Below are 12,835 nucleotides of genomic sequence, written 5' to 3'. Positions count from 1 at the left end.
CCATTATATGTACTTGTGTAGATTCTAAATGAGGCTTTACATTTTAGAAGCTGAGAAGTTCAGTGGTCCATTGATGTGTGAAAATAATATTGCACTGATTCAAACTGTACTTACATTTATATACCTTACATCAATATAAATCTGAATTTGTTCTTATGGCTGATAATCATGTGAGTTTAAATGATACTACTCTTCATATTCAGCATGTTTGAAATCTGTCATCAGTCTGGTTAGTGGTTTTATTCTGTAGTTGCTGTAGTGGGTTGTCAAATGCAACAATATATTGGAGCTGCAGTGATTCATCAGTTAGTCAATGATTAGAGAATTGATTGTTTTATCATTATTTTAGTCACATTTAAAGCTGGTTCCAGTTTCTGAAATGTGAAGATTGTTGATTTTCTTGATCATATATGACTGTAAACTTAATGTCTTTGAGGTTTGAACTTTTAAAATGTAACAAAAACTGAATCCTTAATGTTTGACATTTAATATTATTTTTCAGATGCAAGTTTGATCACACTCGATCATTTATACATTTAAATACAGACACTAAATAACACAGGCCTGTATATTGTGGAGGATAGACATGTGTCTTTGCCCTGAGCTGTGTCTGGCAGGCAGAGCGTCTCCACAAATCTGAAGCTTCTGATTTGGAGAAAATGAGCTGAGGGAGACACCTGGTGGACAAACACAGACATGACAGGAAGAAAGACTAAAGTGCAGAGTGGAGACAAACAGCTGGAAATACTTGTTGGAAAGGATTGTCATGCTTCAGAAAAACACACAGCACACACTCTAACAGTCCTTTATTTGCACTCAAGGAGACACGTGAAGAAACCAAATCACACAATAATGAAGTGAACACATTTATAGTCAGTGTTCAAGATGATGGATAGAAATGAGAATCGTGGAGCATTTATGCATTTTTAAGTCTGTATCACAGAAACTGTTCAGCTATTCTCTGTTTATTAGTCTGTTTATCAGGAACCTCTGTTGATTTTATATGTAAAGGATTTTTCTTCTATCACTGAACCTTTTAAGGGTTTTCTCTTAGTAGTTTTGGGGAGTTTTTAATTAGATTTACAGCTTCAGAATAACTTTGTGATGTCAGATTAGAAAGTCTGTGTCCAACCCTGGTGTTTGATCAGATGTTTGATCCCTGCAGGGTTGGATTTTTTTTTCTATGAATGTTGAATTTGTTGTATTTGATTTGAGTTAGATTTTTACTGATGGATGATTCGTTGTAAAGTGGATCTACCAACAGTTTATTTCTTTGTTATTGTGATTAAAATGTCAAACAAATATATTTTCCACTTTTTGTGTGACAGAGGCAGGAATTTCTCTGTCCTGCATGTGGAGAAATCTGCTGTTAAATCAGAACATTAACAGGTTTCAGGTTGTATTCAAACTGTGTATCATGTGTCAGCAGGCATGTGTTAACAGGGACTATAAGACACTTTAGTGGCTTTAATGCATATTTATATGTTCAACACAGTCAGGTGCACAGGTTCTTTAGACTAAAATGAGGGAGGAGATGTGCTTCCAAGATTTATTATCCAGACAGGTAAAGCAACTTCACATTCAACCATACAGGGAAGAGGAGTTCAGGACTGAGGCTTACCAGCAGGTGAGAATGGTCGACACAAGGGGAAGGCGGATCCATCAAATAAATAAATAAGTAAAAATAGATCAACAGTAACACTGTTTCGTCTTCCGTGGACTCTGTATCTCCTGAATCAGAAAACTCCGCTACTGTGTGTTTGAACTCTAAAGACATTATTCAGAGTGACACCTCGGTGTCAAGTTGAAACTGTCTTTGGCACCATTAACCTAGTTTGCCCAGTGACTGTTACTGCTCCTGAGCTCCGCTCTGCTCTTCCAGTTCCTGTTCCCAGGGCAGCTCGGGCCAAGCTTTCCCTTGCACCCTTACCGGTTCCTCGGGTGGGGGTGGCTGAGGTCCAGCTGGTGCCTGCTTCAGTTGCCAGGCTAACTGAGGCTGTATTCATCCCTGCACCCGTACCTGCTCCTTGGGTGAGGATGGCGGACACCCAGTTATTGCCAATGCCTCTTCCGGTTCTCCAGGTGAAGGCAACTGTGACCCTGCCGACTCCTGCACCCGTTTCAGTTCCCTGGGTGGGAGCAGCGGAGGTCCAGCTAGCTCCTGCGCCTACATGGGCTCCCAGGGTAAAGACAGGCAGAACCCAGCTCGTCCCTGCGCCCGTATCTGTTCCTCGGATGGGGATGGCTGGTGTTCGGCCAGGCCCAGTACCCATCCCTGTTCCCCAGAGGAGAGCAGCTAAGAGTCAGTTACCTGATTAGTTGCAAGTTCAACAACCATCACAGCCACCAGCTCGTCGGCTATGGTTACCACACCATCGTATGGTTCTGCACCCACCAAGCCTCCACCAGTACGCCCGGTGCCCGAGAATCATCGCCCACTTCCAGAAAACAACATGGATGTGCAGTTTTTCACTAAAACATGTTTTTATCTCAGATGTAAATTTATCCAGTGAATCGTTAAAGTGTGAAAAATTAGCTTGTTTGTCTTTGTGACATAAACACTCAGTGTTCACAACACTCATGTGTGGAAATGTGCTGATAATGTGTGTTGGGAGCTGATAACAAGTTAAGACAGCCAGCAAATGTGTGCCCTCGATAGTTGTTCTTTTAACAATGCTGGTTAATTCTGTCGTGTTCATGTTGATTCTTAGTAGCAGTGTGTGGTCAGTGTGGTTTGTGCTCGGCTGCAGGGGAGGAGTGGAGCAGTGGGTTCAGGGTGTGGTGTCAGGGGATACTGGTTGTTACAACCAGCAAGCATCATCTAAACACACCTTCCCTCCTTTAAACAGCGAAACAAATGAGATTCATGGTACGATCCAGAGGATTTCTGAAACAGGTTTCCAGCCTTACATTTCCAGTTTGAATTAACGACGCATTAGTGAATGCTCTTTATCAGCTTCCAGGCTCAAGCTGAATAAAGTGCACTTTGTTCTGCGTAACGCAAATGATGATGTGGTGCACAATTCCCTGGATCACAGCAAGTCTGTTGCACAAGAGGAGAAACTGCTGATGTGGGAAGCATAAAACAGGCGCGCACTGCTGAGTGTTTTTGTGTGATGGGGATGAAATAAGATGTGTTAACACTCACAGTCTGACCACTTGTGTCTCATAGCGATCGTGGAAAACACATGACATAAATGATATCATGACCCTGCTCAGTTGGTGGGTTTGGGCAGTGTGAATAACCCTCTCAAAGCTGCAGGGGAATAAGCAGGTGTAATGTTGTCACTACTGGAGGTGAAACATTGTCATTGTTTAAAGAGGGAGGATACTTACACACTTCATAAACCAGCAAGAAGACTTTTTCCCAGAAACAGAGTTTTGATTGGTGGAATCGACAAACAGTTTGAGGCTGATTTGGCTGATATGGGTGAATATTGTGCAGATAATGATAATGTGAGACACTTACTGACATGTACAGATGGATTTTCTAAGTATGCATGCAGGTGTCTTCAAACCAAGGCAGCAGCATCTGTTGCATCTGCTTTTGAGGATGAGTGAGGGACGTGTACCTGTTAAACTTCCAACAGATGAAGGCGAGGAGTTTAATAATAAACATTTGCATCAGCTGATGGTTCAGTTTAACATCACACATTTCTCTGCATAAAGCCAGATTGAACCAAGTGTTGTGGAGCATTTTAACAAAAGCTTTAAGGGCCGTATGTGAAAATACTTCACATCTGTTAACTTATGAAGACATGTAAACGTGGACCAGGACCTTGTGCTGTCAAGGCCAAGCGCTGCAGAGAGGGGGTTTCTCCAGGTGTGTGGTGGAGTGAGGAGAAGAACAACATGTCTAACCTTTCCTTTCCTTTTTCAGAGCAGAGGTGCAGACAGGAGGGCAGGCGGGTGAGTTTTCAGACTTACTCCGGGAAGCTGAGAGGAAGAGCAGCAGCAGCGAGCAGGTAAGTTTCCAGCAGGCAGTGAACAGACAGAGGACCAGCATCAAAATTTCCCCTCAGAGGTGAAACAAGATCATGATGAAGAAGACTTTAACACATTGTAAAGGCGGCACCACAGAAGAGGGAGACTTTAATGTGGCTGATACGCAGAGGTGGCAAAAGTACACACATGTTGTACTTAAGTAGAAGTACAGATACCTGTGTTAATTTAATTTAATTTAATTTCTATTGAGAGCTTCAGTAGATTTTCTGAATGTACAGGCTGTGATCAGCTGACCTGCTGCTCTTTGTGGATTTACACAAGTGAATTCAACCAGATGTCAGCAGATGTTTTATGAGTTGAACAGGCTGATTTCCATCCTCTACACTGACAGTAAATTGTTTATGCTGTCTTTATATTAGACACTATTCAGCTGGTATGAAGGTGGAATTCAGTGAATCTAAGCATCATGAGCTTAACTGCAAATTCATCTCTGCTACACTTGATGTAACCAAACTGAGCATGAAGCCACAGCCACTGTGCAGCAGTCACACACTGTTCTGTACTTAAATCCATCACAGTGCAGCAAACTAACCTGTTTATCCTGCACTAACATGCAACCTTTAAATAAACCAGTTATTCTGCCTCAGTTTGTTTAGCAGCACGTTTCAGAATATGAAAAAACATGATGTCACATGTACAGACCCAATATCTGATTTTAAAACTGAGCTTTAAATGTTACAGGTAAGCTTTACTCCCTCCCTGTGAAACACAGCAGCTGGACCTTTAGCTACAACTCACTGTGAGACAAACTGCACATGAACAGTTTGTATGTTTTTTGATGTTTGAGCTGATAGAAACGTTGCATTAGAAACAAACTCACACTTAAAGTTTGATGCTTGAAGGCTGTCTTCATCCTGCTCTCTCAGTCTTTGTGTCATCACCCAAAAGTTCAATGTTGCAGTGAATCAGAATTTACAAAGTAAAAGACAAAAACAAAAAACGACATGAACTGATCCATATCAGTTTCTAACAATATTGAACACAGGCTGCAGCTGGACGCTGACAGGTAACATATTTTTCACCTGCTGTCTCCTGTATGTGGAGCAGTACTGTAATCAAACACTGAAGCCCAATTCGATCAGAGTAGGAACAGAAATGTGCTATGGGGTGCTCTTGATAACTGTTTCTGTCATGTAACTGGATTGCACTTTGTCAGGCCTCTACCCTAAGACTAGACCATCCTGGGTGTCGCACCTGCAGGCTAAACTCCTGCTGGTCTAGCTCTTAGGGTCACTGAGGCACGCAACCCCCCCCCCCCCCCCCCCCCCCCCCCCCGGACCACATTAAGGTGTTAATCCGTCAGGGGGAAAACGGAAAAACAAAACAACAAACAATAAAATAAAATATTCCTCATCAGATCCTAAACTAAAAACACTAATTAGATGCCCTATATTAAATACATCCAAGCCCAGCAGTAATACTTCTTACTATTGCCAATATTAACTAAACTAAAAAGGGTAGGCAATGTTATTAAAAAATGCAGTTCACCAAGTCTTAAAAAAGTAAAACTCTAAAATAGAATTAAAAAATAAAATAAAAGAAAGAATAAATTAAACTATCCATCCAGATCTTTACAACCAGCAACATAAAATCCATCTTTATTGAATGGCCTAATTCTCAAATACATTTGTAAAATAAAGTAAGAATAAAATAAGATTTCTCAATATAGCCAATATTTACAAAACTAAAAAGGGTTGGCATAGTAATTAAAAACACAACAATTCACCATGTGTTTCAGGTTTTGCTTTAAGCTCATTTGTTTTGCAAGGAACTGAAGTCTGTTTGCAACTAAACAGCTCCACTCTCCTGTCTCCTCAGTCCACTCTACAACAACAGTCTCCTGTTCACCTTTCCAAAAAACTCTTACAGATTCATCCATATCCAGCATATTTGTTATGGACTTCTCATGGACCAAGGTCACCAAATTCCTCTTTCTCTTATGTCACAAAACTAAATAATCTTTGCTAAAATTGCTAATTGCTAAAATTATACAATATCCTGCAGGTACCCGTCTCAAAGGTATGGACACCCACAGTGTGTCTCTTTCCCTCTCTCTGTCTACAAAGCACCTAAAAAAAACCTGAAACCTTTTTGTTAAATATTTGGTAGTCGAGTTGTTTATGATGTTTATTTATGTCTGGGATCATTTATAAGAACAGTCGTCTCAAAGATGTCAACATCTGAACAGGCACTCAAACCAGAAACCTGCAGATTATCAGTCTGCTGCTCTGACTTTATCTCAACAGTTAAACATAGCAGAGCAGATCTGCCGCTGAACTCAAACCAAGTAAAACGAGGTTCTTTTCATTCATATTCAGGTTTCCTCAGTTTCTTACTCAGATTCACCTCTTGCTCGTTATGACTCCATCTTTTATATACAGTCTATGAAGTAGTCCTGGTGTAGCTTACCTGCTCAGAGGTGGGTTTTTTCTATACATGAAATTATGACCTGAGTAACTCTGTGTAACTAACATTTTAGTTTATTTCTGATCAGTTATGAATATTTTCATGTCATTTACAGCAACTGCTGATCAGCTTCAATCTCACAGACCGACAGCAGCAGAAAATGGAGAAAGGACCGGTTTCTGCATTTTAACCACCAGATGGTGGTATTGGATTGCATTTGTCCATGTAGTCAACAGCAGTAGATAAGAGAACTATTTTCATTAGATTGTTGTATAAACCTACACAATCTGTAATATTATGTAAATGTTTTTTATTTGTTTTGCACACAGCATCCAAAGTGTGCGAAACCTGGAGCTGCAGTTCATTCCTGTGATGCATAAATACCTGCAGCTCACTAGATCTGTGTATTTCTAAACGATTTACTGATTTATTTGATATATGACTGTTCCTTTAATGCTTCATTGTGTTTTACACAATGCTATTGAGAAAGTTACTTGTGTTGGGATGAACTGAGAAGGAGTAAAAACATTTTGACTCATGACAAACAAAGAGGAAATGTCACAAAAAAAGCTCCAAAGTCTCATGTGTAAAACATGTTCTTGTTTTTGAATCTGATATTTACAATAATTTGTGCTGGGAACATAAACTGTCTCAAAATAGTTATAATAATAATAATAATATAATGAGGAAAAAGAGCAATGAACTAATGATGTCACATGTACATGCTAGAATGGCTTAATGGTGATTGGGAGCTCAAAACCTTTTAGAATCGAAGGGAAAACCCAACGACGGCACCCTGGGAATTTCACCCAGACAATATTTTGTTTCAAAACATGTTAATTATCAAGAAGTAACTCAGGTACATTATACTTGAGACAGAGACGTGTTTCAGTGTAAACAATTTGCTGAGAGCCATTTAAAATACATCACATAAAAAGAGCTGAGGATTCAACTGCACATGTGCTGTAAATTAAGAGCTGCGGCTTACTAGTGGGTGAATGGGATGCCATGTAGACAAACTGGTGAGATTGTGATTACAGATGTGCAAAATTTTATAAACCTGTTGTGAGAAATCACTTGGTTTTTTGTTTTTCTTTTTTTGTGTGTGTGTGTGTGTGTGTGGGGGGGGGGGGGGGGGGTTCTACTAGCAGCTGTACAAAAGCACTTGAAGCTTTTGAAATGTTAGCGTAAATGTTTTAATCATAGTCTAAATTTCTCCGGAAGCTGCTGAGATTATATAAAGTCCAGCAGGTAAGCAGAGAGCAACTGTTCTTTGTGTGCTTCACACTGAAAACAAACTGTGAATACGTTGCAATATTTTTCTAAACAGAAGCAGTGTTTACAACTGCACTGGTTATTCAAGCTGCATTAATTTATAATTTAAACTCATTTCCATTGAATATCAAAATAATTTAAAACCGGACTGTTGTAATAATTTATTTTAAGGCATTTCTAGTTGTGGTGATCTTAGTTTGTATTTGATTCTGTGCTTGTTTTGGTGTTATTTATTTATTTATTTTTTTGGTTAAGGTCTGGTGACAGATACAAATGAAAAAACTATGTGTAAAACTCTGTGCTCAAGTTCTCTGGCTCTATGTGACTTTCAACTTACAAGTATGAATTTTAACCCAATGTTACTTCCTTTCAGCTGATTGGTTGTCATGTCAATCCCCAATTTAACAATCCAACAAAGAAACAGATTGTTGGGCTGTTGGAGCAGTGCTTCATTGAGATTCAGGTCCAGTAAGTAATAAAAGATAAGGTAAAGGTAAAGGTAAAAGGGTAATACAGTTTGAAGATGGAGGATCTCTATACGAATATCCCATAAGGCTCACACAAGCTAGGTCCCTTAACTTTCGGTAGCTGGTGAAAGGATAAAGTTGTGGTATATGTGACTGCTGAGCTCTGTCGTTTCTTTTTTTTTGTTGTTTTTTTTTGCGGCAGGTCTATGTCCATAGAGCCATTGAAAAGGCTCTGGAAGTCTCTGTATAAGCACGTAAAACTGTGACACAAAAAATTCACAGAACTCGGACATGCACAAAATGTTTCACCTTCATGTGCTGTCTGATTGGATTGTTGAATTTGTGATTGACATGACATTGACCAATCAGCTGAAAAGAAGAAAAAAATATGTTAAAATTCGTACTCCTAAGTTGAAAGTCACACGCAGCCAGGGAACCTGAGGACAGAGTTTTACATGTAGTTTTTTGCTTTGTATCTGTAACCAGACCTTACCAAAAACAATTTGTAACTCGTGTAAATATTTTTTACAAACACACATATTCTCATTTATAGATGCACAAACATAAAAATGTCAGATATTTTTGTTTACACAGTTACAAAACTCAATTCATATTTGCATGCATTTGATTTACAAGTACAAAATATTTATGACCACAACTTGAGCCCATATCTGTGTTTGTCTGCATCTTCAAGGCGTGTTGAGGAGGTAATTTTGCCATTTAAATCAGCTGTGTTGGATCAAGAACACATCTAAAACCTGCAGGTCACCGGCACTCGAGGCCTGGAGTTGCCTACCCCCCAGGGTCCTCCATTCCTGCCTGCTGCACACAACAAACATGACAACTAATATTTTTTCAGTTACAGTCTGACTTCCAGTTTCTACATATTCAGTCCATTCTGCCAACTCTAAGATTGCACTTTTTTATGTATGTTAGATCTGTGGTCTCATGTTTTCATAAGCATCAAAGGGCTCAGCCACACCTCCTCACTGAGGTAAAGTTTTAGTTCTTCCTCTCTCAGACATGCTCTGACAGGTTTAGGAAATCTCTCTTAGTGATAATAATAACAACTTATTATTATTTGGGACATTTTGAATGAAGGGTTTGCATATTTTAATATCATGTTAGGTATAATATATAATAAGTACCATTCTGATTTTCACTCAAACAAAAAAGTTCATGTGACAGTCATGTGTATATATATTTAGAATTCTGCTGATATCAGTAATCATTATTACCGTAGGTGCATTTTCTTTAAGCATTCACATGTTTTCTATCTAAATGCTAACAAAGCACATTTTCAAACCACAAGCGGACTTTCTGATCAGCTGAGCTGAGTGCAGCTGATCAGAAAAATGCTGAGAGAGCGCTTCCCGCACACATGACAAAACTTTGGCGCTTTACTTTGGCAGGAGATCGTGATCAGACACAAGCAAACATGCAGACCGCGTAGTCCACAAGACAGAAATAAAAAGTAAAATGTGTTTGTCACAGATGGAGTACAATTCAAAGATAAAAACAGATCAAATCTGTTCTGTACATACGATCATGTTTTTAAATGTTTATACCGTTAATAAAAGATTTTGTGTTTTGTGTAAAACGCGAACAAAAACACATATCCTTAAATCAAAATCGAGAAACGATGTTTTGAAAACGCTGATAATCCCCATACAGTTACGCGAGGGAAGAAGAAAACTACCCTTTACTTGTATTTAAGATTAAAGACTAAATATTAGCAGAATTATGAATCTGATTAGTCACGTAGGTCAGCTGATGTGACGTATCAGATATGTTGGGTTGGTAGAAGCTCATTACACACATAAACTTTTGTAAGATTGGCCACTCCCACTGGGGGGTGGCTGCTACTCTTGGCTTTTGCGTTTGGCTTTTGACTGCAAGCACCGCCCCTCTGGTTGTGCATTTATACACAACAAGAGGGACAAGAGGGGCTCGAGCAGAATACGTGGTAATTCGTTTTCTCATCATACAAAGGTCTGTTGTTCCACTGGCTGCCTTTTCACACTGGAGGTAATTATTATTATTATTATTATTATTATTATTATTGTTGTTGTTGTTGTTGTTGTTGTTGTTATTATTATTGATATTATTAATAACAATAATAATAAGATATTATTTTCTTGAATACTATTACAGATATTTTGGGTTGATGACCCTTCGTCTTGATGCCAGAGTGAAAAAGAATCTGAAAAAGTAACACAGTCATGTGTGTCACACTGTTTGTCAAAGTCAAGTCAAAGTCAACTTTATTGTCAATTCTGCCACATGTACAGGACATACAGAGAATAGAAACTTCGTTACTCTCAATCCCTAGATAAAATAGAAAATGAACATTTAAATATAAGAGTGATTAAAAATGCAAGTAAAATATTTTAAAGTAAAAAAATTAAATAAATATAATACAATTTTACATATAACAAGAAAGCTATACAATATACAATATAAGGGTAAATGACATTGAGTGCAAACCAGGCAGAGTAGTGCAAATAGGCAAATAGTGCAAATGGAGATTTAGTAATGTACGGTATGAGATAGTGTAACACAAAGTCTTATGAGGTAATGTGGTGTCTGTGGCCTTCAGAATGTCAGAGGAAATGAAACTGTACTTTACCAAAGTTATGGAGTGTGTATTTGGAGGGAAACCCAGGCATTTTATTCAAGTATTATATGCCCTGGCACAAAAACAGTTTTACTGCATATTCTCTGGAACATGTTTGTGCTTTTATTCTCTGTTTAAAGAATTAAGATTGATTAATTTGTTTTTTGGAAGCCCTCAGAGAAGGAAGAATCAGACTTCAACTGTCCAGACTCAGGACTGATGACTCGGGTCAGTAGCTGTGTGAGGTGACAACTAGTGACAACTAAAATAACAAATTCCATTCCCCCGCATGCTCCAGAGTAGTGGTATGACCCAATTTGCAGATTTCCACATAGGCTTGCTCTGACTGTTTTCCACCTTTTAGCTCGTCAACCAAGGGACTGGGAGCAGCTGCCACTGAGGTAAATCAGAAAACAAAGAAAGATTAAATAATACGTGTGACAGTGGAAACTAAAATGTGCGCAGATTTTTAGAATACAGTTTAATGTGATTGTATAAGTAAATTAATGCTAAACCTAAACCAATTCTTTATTACTCTGTAAATTAAATCCTACATTTAAAGAACGAAACATATATGTGTAGTGTTATGGTTAAGCCTCTACTGCAACACTGATGTTCAATAGATATTACCACTGTGTAGCTGTAACTGCAGCCATCACAAGTATATCCAGTTATCCTAAAATTAACATTAAAAATGTTTTAACTTTAATTATTTAACTTTAGAACATCTGTGAGGTACACCTGAGGGGGATCTTTGGTTGCCAGTCTTGAGGAACACCAGCACATATCCAAACATGAAAGATGGAATGTTGTGGAGAAAAGGTGTGTGTGTGTGTGTGTGTGTGTGTGTTGCAGCCAAACTTCAGGAATAAAGTCAATTTTCGCATCATTAATAGTAGATAAGTTTCCATGTTTAAAGGACTGCCATGGCACAGGATATGTAAGTATCTACACTTCAGTGGATACACACAACAATTAAAAAAAACCTAAATACTGGTCAGTTTTTCAAAAGGTATACTGAGTGTCATTGTGATTATAAAAATAAATATACAGTTTGTATGTACTCAATTTCCATATCTTTAAAAAATGTACGCACATTATATGTCACTCATCCAAGTGACTTCTTCAGTCATATGCACATTAGAGATGGATAAATAATAACATTTGTTTAAATCTATTGCAAAGTTAGCAAAAAGGTTTGTACAACCTTGTGACAGTATGAAGTGTGTGAAACATGATACTTGATCTTGGCTTAGTCAATCTCCTAACAATTAATTGCAACCATTCACAACCACAGACTGGTCTGCTTCATTACAGTTTTCTCCTCTCTGAGCAAATGTCAAGTATAGTGTTGAAGGTTAGCGCTCCAGGATTACAGACAACTTGACCAAACAACTGCAGATATTCTTTTAAATGTAACTTTACTGACCTTTTTCCTTTGTTTAAAAAGACGGATGCGTGGTTGGCCCTGGCAGAACTCATAGTTCAGCAACTGGATTTCTGGAGCAGTGTCTACGCAATGTCATGAAAAAGGCTTCTTCTATCAGGAAGAAGAATTCACTAAAGGACCAATAGAAGGTAATTTGTTTCTGCTTTTTGCAGCAGTCTAAGGTCTGTTGATGGCAGCTTCAAAGCATTTTTTGTTTTTGATGCAAGTTACCCAAAGTGACGCGCCCAGGTTTCGGAATTCCTTCACACTGTCATCTATCCCAGGACATGAATCAAATATGATGAAATGAATGAGGGGTCATTTAGCTTTGATGGAAGTGTAAAATGTTGATCATAAAGGTGCATGAAATGATCTGAGAGGGAGATGCCCTCTTGCCACTTTTCCAAAGTGTTGATGTATGTTAAGTACTGAGATAATCATCAATTCATCAGTTTTTTTTAAAGTTCTGAGTTTTTACATGTAATTTGTTCTTGTGTATTAACATGTACATGTGCTGTAACCAAAGACTGATTTGAAGTAATGGATATAATATGAAGAATTATACTTTTTTGTTACTTGCATTTTACTTTCATTGATTTATTTTTCATGAATGTTGCTGTCTATGTTCATGTATCA

At 38.3% G+C, this 12,835-nt stretch overlaps 1 long non-coding RNA gene across 4 annotated transcripts; it reads left to right on the top strand.

The window, feature by feature from the left end:
* The first annotated feature begins 10,115 nt into the window (after positions 1–10,115).
* Positions 10,116–12,835, top strand: LOC146579408 (uncharacterized). 4 transcript variants are annotated; one of them, XR_014891605.1, is made up of 6 exons: positions 10,117–10,181; positions 10,308–10,364; positions 10,942–10,998; positions 11,135–11,171; positions 11,494–11,592; positions 12,221–12,835. It is a non-coding gene; the product is annotated as an uncharacterized LOC146579408 (long non-coding RNA). The 4 variants fall into 4 exon arrangements; XR_014891604.1 differs by lacking the exon at positions 10,117–10,181 and having other exon boundaries at positions 10,202–10,998; XR_014891602.1 differs by having other exon boundaries at positions 10,116–10,181; positions 10,308–11,592.

Source organism: Mchenga conophoros, linkage group LG3 (assembly GCF_057382185.1).
Source record: "Mchenga conophoros isolate Kocher_MC1m ecotype Shallow Benthic linkage group LG3, M_conophoros_male_GT1.1, whole genome shotgun sequence".
Classification (NCBI taxonomy): Eukaryota; Metazoa; Chordata; class Actinopteri; order Cichliformes; family Cichlidae; genus Mchenga; species Mchenga conophoros.
The sequence above is the reverse complement of the archived record's forward strand: the minus strand, read 5'-3'. Positions and strand labels throughout refer to the sequence as shown.